This window comes from Pezoporus flaviventris, unplaced genomic scaffold (assembly GCF_033815535.1).
Source record: "Pezoporus flaviventris isolate CSIRO_AGI_PZ_B2104156 unplaced genomic scaffold, CSIRO_AGI_Pfla_v1 ptg000045l, whole genome shotgun sequence".
NCBI lineage: Eukaryota > Metazoa > Chordata > Aves > Psittaciformes > Psittacidae > Pezoporus > Pezoporus flaviventris.
This window is the reverse complement of record NW_026892593.1, coordinates 28,748,396-28,760,956: the sequence shown is the minus strand read 5'-3', so window position 1 is coordinate 28,760,956 and position 12,561 is coordinate 28,748,396.

Here is a 12,561-nt window from a genome sequence, read left to right as displayed (position 1 = left end):
ATGAATTTAAAATCATGATGAGCTTTATTAAGAGGCAATAAAAACTAAAGTACATTAATTAATAAATAGCTATATTTATAGCATCAAAGAGCAATTCCCCATTTCCTAGATGGAGCATGGGTTTTGAACTTGGTGCAGAATCAGTAGCAAAATACCTTTACTCCTTTATGTCAACTACAGCTTCATAAAATGATACAGTTCAATGTAACTGATTAAGGAGCTAAACTGCAGTAATGGATAAACTACTAATATTTCTCATTTTTCCAACTAACATCAATTTCCTTTTCTCTGCTGAACAACCTCAAATGTGCTTTTATTTCTGGTTTTTATTTTTCAGAGATTTTTGGCATTCCTTGGGGGGAGGGTTCTAAAGCACATGCAAATTTCCAAAAGAACCCATATGGATGTCTTGGGTTCAGCAGTAGCAGCCTTTTTCTCCTTAGCTGGTGCAGTGCTGTGTTTTTGACTTTCAGCCTGGGAACAGCACTGATAACACCGATGTTTTTAGTTGTTGCTCAGTAATGTTTACTCTGACCAAGGACTTTCTGAGTCTCATGCTCTGCCAGGGAGGAGGGGAAGCCAGGAGGAAGCAGAGACAGGACACCTGACCCAAACTAGCCAAAGAGGTATTCCATACCATAGCACGTCATGCCCAGTATATAAACTGGGGGCAGTTAACCCAGAAGGCCACTGCTCGTTCAGGCTGGGTATAGGTCGGCGGGAGGTGAGTGGTTGTATTCTCTTCCCTTATCATTATTATTATTGGTGGTAGCAGCAGTGATTTGTGTTATACCTTAGTTACCGGACTGCTCTTATCTCAACCCATGGGAGTTACATCCTTTCAATTCTCCTCCCTGTCCCTCTGGAAGTGGGAGGTGGTGGAGAAAGGGGAGAGTGAGCGAGCGGGCTGCGTGGGTTACTGACTGCACTTAAACCATGACAATGGAGAATTCTAAAACAGTTCCAGTGTAGATAGATAGATTAAAAAAATATATAAATAATTCATGCACATTACATTCTATGGCACATGCTAATGTTCAGAAAACATTCAAGAAAAATTAAATTTCTTTAGAAGAATTCTACTTTTGACAGCAGTGATTAGGAAACTGTGCTGGCATAGGTGACTGAAGAGTGTCACCTGCTTATTCTTTGTTCTGAAACACATTCATAACTTTCCCCTGAGCTCTTATAATAAAATATAGCGCTAATCAAAACTTAATCATTGTCATGAATCTTTGTGTTATGTATATATATATTGGAAAGATTATTGATTGCATGTTCTAGTTGGAAGATATTCTCTATCAATGATCTTATATTTTATTTACTATTAAAAAAAAATAGAACATGGCTGCATCCAATTCTTTAATTCAATCATATGCAAGCAGTGAAAACACTGCTGACATATGCAAAGACATCAAAAAAAATTGTGCAGCAGGAACTGCTAAAGTTTGAAGTTATAAAGTAGTTTCCTAAGAGGTGAAGTGCCTGCACTATTCCAAATAAAAATTACTGAATTAAATGCCTAAAAACAGAAGGGGAAAACACTGCTATGGCCCTCGTTACTATCCATCATTCCTACCAACTGTAACAGATTTTTGTCCTTGAAGTAGTATAAATTTGAAGGAAGTTTAAAGAAAGATTAACTATATTGACTATTATCTCCAACAGAAAGTGACTAAGAAGTTAATCTTATTTTTTTTTTCAGGACATTGTCTTTTGCCTTGAATCAAATTATTTGGTTGAAAATGAAAATTCAAGAAAGTGATGAATCTTGTAGTTCTCCTGCAGTTCACAAATAAAAATTATATAAAGAGGATCTATTAATTCTAAATGTTTGAAAGACTTTGTCATCTCCTGATTATGTTAAACCATTAAGTACAGCCAGTATTTATTCCATATGAGAGAGTAATACAAGCACCCGAAATTGTTGTTGCTTTTGTTTAAGAAGTGAAGGGTTTCTAATTCAACAGAAAGGAAATCTGGTTTGCATGTAAGTGGATCCTAATTTCCAATCAAATGAGGCTTGCCACAACTTCCAAGATACATATTAGGTACTATGTAACGAAGAAGTACATTGTTTGCATTTTCCTATGTTGAAAATACTCAGAAACCAATTTAAATACATATAACACTGTAAAAGTTGTTCAGCTTAAAGAAATTTTATCTTTTGTATGTCAAAGTGAATCTTCAAAAGTAAAGGTTAAATTTAACTGAAAGTCAAGATTCAAATGAGTTATAATGGGAAGGCCATTATAGAGAACATAAATTGAAATGTAAATATGCAAAAAAGGTTAAAAACAAATATATCATTTAAGCTGTCTTGATCACTAATTTAAATAATGATTTATAACCACTGAATTAAAACTGTTAGATTAAATTTCATTAACAAACAGGCATAGGGCAGACAGAGGCTGAGGTGTGTATGTGAGAATTTTTTGCTAGACCAGATCTGAAAGTGAAACAAGCAGACTTTTATCCAAGAATCCAAATATTGTACTGCTGCTGTGTAAATATTAGACATGATCCTCACATTATCTTTGAATAAAAATCTTGACTTTCATAGAACCATACAACGGTTTTGTTTGGAAGGGACATCTTCCACTAAATCAGGTTGCTCCAAGCCCTGTCCATCCTGGCCTTGAACACTGCCAGACATGGGGCAGCCACAACTCCTTTGGGCAACCTGTGCTGGTGTCTCACCACCCTCATAGTAAAGAATTTCTTCCTAATATCTAATCTAAATCTACAGAAGTTATCAAATAAGTTGAATAATTCAGAAATTGGTTTTTTTTGCCTTTTTTTTTATTTCTAGTTGCAATGTTATGATAACACCATAAAAAGACAAATTATTCTTTTATTTGTGGATTAGCTAAAAAGTCTGTCACAATCTTCTGGACTTCGCTGTCAGTAGGTTATTAAATACTCCAGTATGTTGGAGATTAATCCAGTGACATCAGACATAGCCTTTCTCTAATTACACAAATAATGTAAGCAATAAAGCTCTGGATTACTCTTCTTCCTAAAAGTAAGCAATCTGCTGTTCTAATTCTGGCTCGCACTAAGATATAATCAAATTATACACATGTTAGACATATCCAGGATAAATGCACAATTTCAGAGTCAAAATAATTTCTCACAATTGAATGTTCCACTCTTTTTTCAGAAAGACTCTCAGGAATGTTTGTTACTCTTAAGCAAAAAAAAAAGATCAATTTTTAATTAATCATAAAACAGATAGCTGTTTTATTACATGCAGGAGGGCTTTCTGTTCATACTCAAATGTATTCAATCATCTTGAAGCTAAATTCCTAGCCAGAGATACCAAGTCATGTGTTGGCACAATATAGCAGAAAAGCATAATAATGGATTTTGACACGGGTTTCCATCAGGGTCACGCTGAATTCTCAGTATCTTAGAAGGCCCTTGTCTTCCACATCTATCTGTAAAATGCATATGTCAAAGGCATAACCAGAGCCAACGACTCAAATAGAAACCATACCAAATCAAAGTAAAAATAAGCAGGAGCTATTATGGGCAGGATGAGTAAATACTGAAACAAGGTATCATGAGAAGTGGTGGATGCTCCATCCTTTACTACTGGTAAATCATACCTGAATACATTGCTGGAAAATACATCTTACAAGTAATTATTATTGGAGGGGTACCCATGTGAATCTTTCTGCCTGCCAACCCAAGAAGGCATGGCAGTCCTTTCTTTACATGAAGTATATGTACTAAAGAAATAGTCAAGTATTGAGTGTCACAGAAATGATCCTGCTGCTGGTCCTGCCCCTTTTTAAGTCAAATGAGTTTAATATCTGCTATTGCATTTCATCAGGCATTATGTGCATGTCTGTGTTCTTGGAAATTTACTACTGATTGATGATAATTTTGGCAATGGTAAATATTAATTTTAAATTTAGTAAATTAACATTTGCTTAGCAGATATTTAGAAGGACATCAAGTCTTTCTAAAAAAAATATTTACTCTGCATTAAAGAAGAGGCCTGTTGTTTTCATTTCTGTGCAAAGCTTGTTTAAGATATTTAGATAAATATTCATTTCAATCCAGAACAGAGACACCAAAGCAAAACCTACAAGGGAAGGAGATGCTACTAGGGGTTTTTCCGTATTCAGGCTTCATGTGCTGGAATCTTCACCTCCGACTATATTTAAAATTAATTAGCTCTCACATTAATCTTCAAGAAAGGAACTGGCATTGTAACATAGCACTCATGGTTCAAAAAGCCCTTTAGAAGTTACATTTCTTACACCAAAGTAGAAGCAACTACTACACAGATGTGGGGGTAAAAGGTTGGGAAAAAATGCAATCAATATGTATACTTCCAATTTTCCCATTTACCTGAGGTCACTTAGAAGGTCTGTCACCATCTGTCTCTGTTCCTTAAACTTTACAGCTATGAAATTACAACAGCCATAGGACCCATCTTCATAAAGCTCTTGTACATATATTAATACATAAAAGCTGAGCAATATCACTATTATCCTGCTCTTCAACAAACTCTTGAAAGGAACAAATGCTGAGATATGTAAAGTCAAACAGCATTTAAGAAAAATTAAATTATCAATTTTTTTCTCATCCTTTCATCCCAGAATCTTGGAAGAGTTCCAAAACTACACTGAATGGTCCCAAGGTGTCTGGCACAAAACACAGTATTTGCAAAGCATTTTGTTCTCTCTGACTGCCCATGAGAAAGTAACTCATGTTTGTCACAAAAACGGTTCCTTTGCAGCACTTTCTTTATGACTTGACTGTGAAAAGTTGAGGGCACTTTCCCAGTACAGGGTTATCCAGTTTATTCACTTCAGCTTTCTCTGTGTTGTTTTCCTTTCCCAGGGGCTGTTGGCCTGAAAATTGCCATTACCTGAAAAAGGATTTTTTTGCCTGAGGAAAAGATAGATCCTCCTGCCTGACTTCAGATTTGCAGGACTCCAAAGGGACTTTCCTGGCTTCACATAATTCTTCTGAAGGCTGACTGGAGAACTCTCAAAGCTAGGAGAAAAGGACTTCAAAGATGAAACAGCCTAACGCCACAACAACTATATCACCACCAGAAATGATCTATCAGCCATATCTACAATTATTTTGTAACTGTATAAGAAAAGGCCTTTTTAGGTTATAAATACTTATAAAGCATAAAAATATCCCAGTGAATTAAGTGTTTCAGAGCAACATTTTACTACCGCACAGGATGCTAAACAGTTTGGAATGAGCATACTAATCCCAGGCCAAACACAAACTCCTTAAAAGCAGAACTGTGCATCCACAAAAAGTCCAGCGAAGCTTCAGATCAGAGTTCAGAACTGCAAGAAAGCTGCTATAATTCTATTTAACCAGAGGGGGTAGATTACTATAAAACATCACCATGGCTTAAATTTGATATATAACTTTTAAATTACAAAGTATCAAGTTCTTCCAAAGGAGGAATTCATGAGGCTTTGTTCCTTACAGAACATATTGCAATGCTGCATTTCTCCCTGTTGTAGTAACTCCGGCTTCTCTCCTTGTGATGAGGCCCCTTCACCTCAGCGCTACCCATTTTACCCCACAACCCCTCACTGTCTGCATTCTCCAAGCCCAGTGCTGAGGCTGGTTCCCAGCTTTGCTGTGCTGAATTGCTAAGCAGCATTCGCATGGTTACTGGCCAGCAGCAGGCTAAAAAGAGCAGGCAACTTGCAGGTTTTCTCCCAGCAATGTTTCCCTTACTCAGGTGCAATATGCACTAAATTTTACTGACTTAATAACAAAAGGTTTGCGTATCTGAGAAACATGATTAAGATTGGACAGGAGAACAAAACTTTGTTCTCATGGAATGGAGACACACTGACACATGGGCAGAACGATTGCATAGCCCTTATTGCTTAAAGATTCTGTGTTAATGAAACCCACACAAGGAAATCTGTGTTCACCACCTTACTCTTTCAAAGAGAAGCTTAGCCAAGGGTTGGTTTTTCTTTCTTCCTAATTTGTTTTTGCCCATTTAGACTCTATGTTGATGCATGGGAAAATAGGGAAAAATGACAAATACGAAAGACAGCTGCTATTTTGTTCAATAACTGAAAAATGACTTTGTGCTGCTGATCCCACACACCAGATGGTATACTGCCATAACCAAAACTGGTGCCGACATAAATATTGTCCATACTTCCAAATTTTAATCACTTTTCGACACAAGACATGTACACGTTCTTTTTTCCCTTGGAGGCTTTGCCATACAGCTTTGAAACGAGCAAATACTGCTAATCAAAACATTGCTCAAACACTCTTAATTAGTTTGTGTAACTGGGATAGGGACAAAACTAACTTTCCCTTTTTTTTTTTTTTACTGTGGGGTGATTTTATTTTTAAAATATCTGTGATAACTTGCTGTGTTTTGTGACATGCTTTGGGTGGATGTGAGGGTAAATTGTAAAGCTGATTTCCCTGAGCACCCTGAGTTCTACTAAGTTAGGTCCTCCGGCTGAGTGGAGTGACAATTAGGTGACACTTTTACCTGGTGGTGACAAGCAGGGCCAGACTTAGCTAAATGAAAGCTTATTTTCCAGTAAGATCTCCTTCCCATTAAATTAGAAACACACTGACTGGGAGAAAGGAGGCAAGACAGAGGAAAAAGTGCACTTCTGGCCGTGGCAAAATCAAGGGGAATTTAGAAGAGAGCTCTGCAAATGCAGACAGATGCTGTGGTCTGCCCCTACACTTCATTTTGTACCAGTGACGATCTCATGGAAAACAGCTGTCAGAAAGGTCACAAAAACCTGCCATCTACTGTCGTTATCTACACCAAAATTAACAATTTGACCCAATGGTACCCAGCAGCATTGAGTGATTCAAAGGTTTTCTGCTCAGGTAAAACTTGACATCATATCTGCCTGAGAAAGCGTATCTAAATTTTCTCAGCTTGGACAAGCTGAACTGGGACGTAGGAACAGGTTACTCAGAGAGTCTGGAACTAGGCAAGACCCTGAGAAACCTGATCCGACTTCAAATTTGGCTCTGTACTGGGCAGGGAGGTTGGAACAGATGACCGCCAGCAGTTCCTTTCTGCCTAAAGTATACCATGATTACCTGATATTTTGGTAAATCTTGTGTTTCAGCAGTTTGATTCACACTAGTTGAGACATAATGCCAAGAGAAAAGCTTATTGCCTTTCCTTGTGCATGGTTATGATAGCCATCATGTACACTATTGTCTACTGTTTTTTCCATTATCAATTTGCTCTGACACCCACATCTAAGCATTCCTCTACTGTCACCATAAGTTCTCTCTTCTCCCAGCTGTCTGGGCCCCAGGAGTGGCCACTCTAAAAACAGAAGAGATGGACACCCAGTTCAGACATCAGGATCAAGACCAACCACAACCCCAGCAGCAATCTTTTCCCCCTTGCTCCATCCTAGCACAAGGCATTCCCAGTGCAGAATATTTAGGTTATTTGGTTGGTAAAAAGCACGTGGTCTGTTTATCATTATGCAAACCATAATATTTCAAAAGTTTATAAATTGGCTACTTCCTCACAAATTCCTGCAAAACAAGGAGGTTCTAGAGCGTTTCCACTAAAAACTCACCAGAAATGCTAACACAGGCAATAATGGTTGTTCACTTTCTTTTCTGGATGTGTTTCAGAGCATTTCAGAAATGTTTGCCACTTCCTAATCAAACGTTAACTCAGGCTGATAGACAGTGTGGGATATTTTTGCTCCAGCTGTGAAACTGTCACAAGGTTTCAAGCAAGCAAAACCAGGGACTTACAATGGAAAGTGTTCAGTGACCTCAACCAATCATGGTGTAACAGCCCTTCCAAAATTAATCCCTTGATTGGCGCTTAAGAATTGATACCACAGATTAACAATATGGAGCATAAGTTTACATGAGAACATACTTGCTCTCTACCAGCCACCAGCCATGTACTGTCAGCCCAAACCAAACTGAAAATCAAATTTTGACGCCTTCACCTAAATAAAAGCTCTGAATGGGAACAATGGGCTTGGCTCGGGTGATGGTAGCCACTACAGAAGCTTTGCCAAACATACCTTAGGTTTTTGTCTAACATACCAAATTGTATTTCCTTCAAAAACAGGTGAGCTATCCTTCCACAGTTATGACAGGGTTCAAAAGAATGTGAAGTAGATGACTGCTGGAAACTCACCACCAGAGGTTAATAAGCAAGGTTTGAAAATAGGCTGAGTACTGACTTTATCCTCCCAGGTTCCTACCCAGAAGATATGTAGAAATACAAAAATCAAATCCTCCTGCAGCTGCTGATGGCACTAACCAAACCAACAAATAAAGAGCATAGATGACCTGGTTGATTCAGTAAAACTATTCATACATACTATCTGAGCACATGCTTTGATGTCTGGCTGGGTGCAAGCCATGGGTCACATCACAAAACTCATAAGCAGCAAAAGCATAAAAGAAAACGCACTGGTACTGACTATTTAAGATGGAAGAGGTACCAATGACCAAAGACGAAAAAAAACAAAGTTGTTCCAATATTAAAAAAAAAATAAAACAACAAAAAACCCCAAACTGAGTCTTAAAAATTAGTTCTATGGATTAGGAAGATTCTCCTCTGTATTTCAATTGTAAAAAGAAAAAAATGGAACTACTACTAAAAACAGACTCAGATTCTTTCTTGGCTCTTGATCTTGTCATTATCTTCACGCACACCAGCATTCATGACATCCTACTGAATACAAACATGAATGCAGAAATCAGCACTAGCAAATCAAGAAAGAGAGGCATTAAGGCATTTATGTGAGGCCAAGAATAACCAGAGAAGATGCCCAAATTGCCATCTCCTCACAGCTTCCCCCAATGTGTACGATCATAATTACTGTAGCAATGCCAGAAAAACAGAGAGCTATATTTAAACTCCAAACAAGGTATTTGGAGTTCAAAATGCTAATTATATTTATGTAGAAAGGGAAGGAAACCTCATAATAACATACATATGAATTTCATTGGCTTATTTGTGTTCATTAAAAGCAGATGCTCTCTGTAGCCAAAAGAACAGGAGCTTGCAACAAGAGAAAAGCAGTCTTGGCTGGTTAAAACACAGCAGTTATTTTACCTCACCATGTGTTGTTTTTCAAGCTCTAGCAGTCAGATGGCTGCCAGAAAAACACGGTCAGCTGTGAGGGCACAGGGAGTTGATCAAATAGCAAAGGCTTCGTCTGATAAAAACTGATCTAGTTCTAAAAGCAAGAGAGCAAAACTCCTTCCACAGGTTAAAATGGCATTTCACTTCCACTGCTTGGAATGCAGGCTTCCTGTTTAAAGCATTTTACTTACTAATACAAATAAAACTTTACACTCATTTTCTTTTCTGCTTCCTTGAACACAGTAGTTCACACAATGATAAACTTACCAAATGTCAGGTGAAGGCAGATCTGACATCCCTCTGATATCAAAATTAGCTGCTTTACAAATCTGTTCATGTGGGTTACTTACTGACATGAGTGATAGAGAGCTGTGTGTCCTGGGCAAAAAAGAATTGGTAACTTAGATACCATCATGATCTTGGGCAGCCTCAGATTTTGCATTTTTAATTTGTGGTAGATCTGAAAAGTCTTCTAGACAAAAATATAGTCCAAGAAAGGAAAAAGTAAGATCAGTTCAGGGAACAGTCATAATGATGGGATAAGTTTACCTGAATGAATAATGAATGGAAGGACATCCATTCTGTCCTTCATTTTAAAGCTTTTTGAATTGAGGATGTCAGAAGACCCTAAAGAGACTCTAGAAGACTCTAATAAGACTCTCATTTACCAGAATTATCCTATACCTTTTAAACTTCAGTAATACCCACCAACGTAACTCTGTTTAGTCTCTTATCAATCGGACCAGCAATAAATGAGGCTATACTGGCTCCTTCAGTACCTGCTGAGATCAATTATACCATATGTGCACAACCATTCATGCAGCTGACTGTAGTCCTCTGCCCTTAAAGGCACAAATGGCAGAGACAATGCACAGGATCTCCCATTTTAACTTCTTCAGGGAGTGGGCGCTGTAATCCTATGCTCAGCTGTTCTGTTTCTAACATGGTGCCTCAAGCAAATGAGGCTTATGCAGACAGGCTGGCTCTCTCTGTAGCTGTCTGTCTCCCCAGGGACTTTGAGTTTCAGCCAAACTTACAGAGGAGGGGAAGTCTCAGACATAATGGTAGACTGACAAGCTTTATAAAAATAATCACCTGAGTAAAGGAGAAGCAACAAGCAAATGCTCTGACTGTGGGAAAAACAAGAAGTGAATGTGAGCTTTCAAGCAAGAGATTCCATCTGGACAGGACACCTAGCAGATGCTCCAATTATATTAAAATCTTCAGTTAGAGCTTGTAATCAAGTGCAAAACACAAAGGTTAAAAAAAAAGTTTTCTTATTTCAAGATTTGAAAGAACTAATTGCTTTTTCAGGACATTGAAATGAGAGTAGAAATAAAATAGGAGGCAGAAAGGGTCAGTCTCTATGTTTTTCCATGCTCCCAAACATTTCTGCTTTACTCAAGGCTACTGCAGGCAATGACTGAAGCAATGGCTAGTGGAAACTTCCAGTTGCAGCTGGGTTTTTTTTGCATAAGATCAAAAGAAGTTTCTCTATTTGCTGGTCAATAATTTTACAAAATACACTTTCCATCTACTTTAAAATTGGTCTCACGTACTGGAGTGGCCAAGTTCTGCCCAGCTAAACTTGAAGATCAAAGGGCAAGTATTTTGAGATTATTCTGAGTATGTTAATTTTTCTCAGTCTTCCATTTTTCAAAACCCAAGCACTCAGATGCCATCAACCATCCAGATACCATAGGAGTATTGATAATGAATCCTTATTAGCAGAGACCATAACCTCAACTGAGTTCATTGATAAGAATACATAATACAGTCTTGAAATTTACCCTTAATAAAAATGTATTAATTTATGTACAGGCATTAACCACTCTATTGAAACAGGGATACTATCATGTCCACAGTTTGATCTCATAACTCTTGCCAGATCATATGCCTCAAAACACAGGCAAACAAAAAAATCCAAACATAGTTATTCCAATTAGTCTTGCTCTTTGTACCAATAACAGGGTTTAAAGGAGACTTTCAGGCATCCCTTACTATGAAACTTAGCTCAGAAAGATGCTGATGCCAACACAAGACACAAGACAGTCTGAGAGAAGGACAGGGAATCCTAGTTTACGCAGACACAAACTTCAGAGCAAACTGCGTTGAACAACACTGTGATCATTTCAGTCCTGAAATCTAAGCATCAAGAAGAAGAGGACAAAGGTTCTCTGTAAAATCTGAAATGGGTCAGAGGCGTGCTCAGTGTGAGAGGCCACCCCAGCACTCCTGCAAGCACTGCAAACGAGAAGGCAATACACAGTCATCATGGAGACATTGCTGCTTGGGTCTGTTCTTGCTTATGTCTGTAACAGAAAGAATAAGCAGTATACTGAACATGATTTTGCATGTAAAAGAAATTCTACCCTTAGGGTAACCCCTGCTGATTTCAAGATGCATGGTTATAAATAATGGGGAATACGACCTTTTGTTTCCAACTCAAATATTGCCAAAAGAAATAATCATGGAAGATGCATTCATGTCCAGAATCACAGTGCCAATTCCTAACAGACTTCCTCATTATATCCTTTTTCCTTTTTTCTTTTTTTTCTTCAAAAGTTACTAATGATAATGGATGGTTGTGCTCATCCCTGTTATTAGTTGAAAGCAAAGTCAGAGCAGTTTCAGCCTGGATTAATATGGATCATAAAAGCCTTTGCAAAGTAAATGTTGTTCACCAGAGTAATATACAATTTTCTTTCTTTTCTACATAGTTCTCCTATGTTATTCAGCAACTGCTTGCTCAATGCTAGTAAAATATCTGCTTTAAAAAGGACACCGGCTGGAGGGAATGCGTCAGAATGATTGTTAGGAGCTTCAGTTTGTTGTTTTATAAAAGGTAAAAATATAACATTGTTTCACATCTTCCAAAGAGTATTTCTGGTGCCAAGCAGCCATAGCACATTATGATGAAGAGCTATATATGTGTAACCACCTTTGGCAGAAATCCGTGTGCAGAAAATTGTCCTTAGCTACACACACACAGACACCCTGCCTGCGGAGTAAATTCAGACCCAGTGTCTTCATACCAGCCTGGAGGAACCTTCAGCACCATGGTCTGGGGTTCCACATGCTGCTCACAGAATGGGGGGGCATATCTGGCACCTTGAATCATATGAAGAGAAAGAGATGTGGAAGACTGCAGGTGGGGACTGATCTTCTAGACTGTTCTTTTAATACTTTCATTTCTTTTTGAAATGCCATGGACTACCTCCTATGCTCTCTCCCACTCCATGAGTTCAGGCATGAGGCGCACTCACCTGGCAGTTCACGTTTAAGAATGACCATTCATCCCCTGCCATATCCAGCATGTAGGGTCTTGGAAAGGGAGAGAAAATGTGCAGAAGCTCCATGAAAAGTATGAGGAGGATCAGAAGGTAGCAGCCAATTAAATGAGTCACACGCTCAATATGAGAAACCTCCCAGAACTTCCT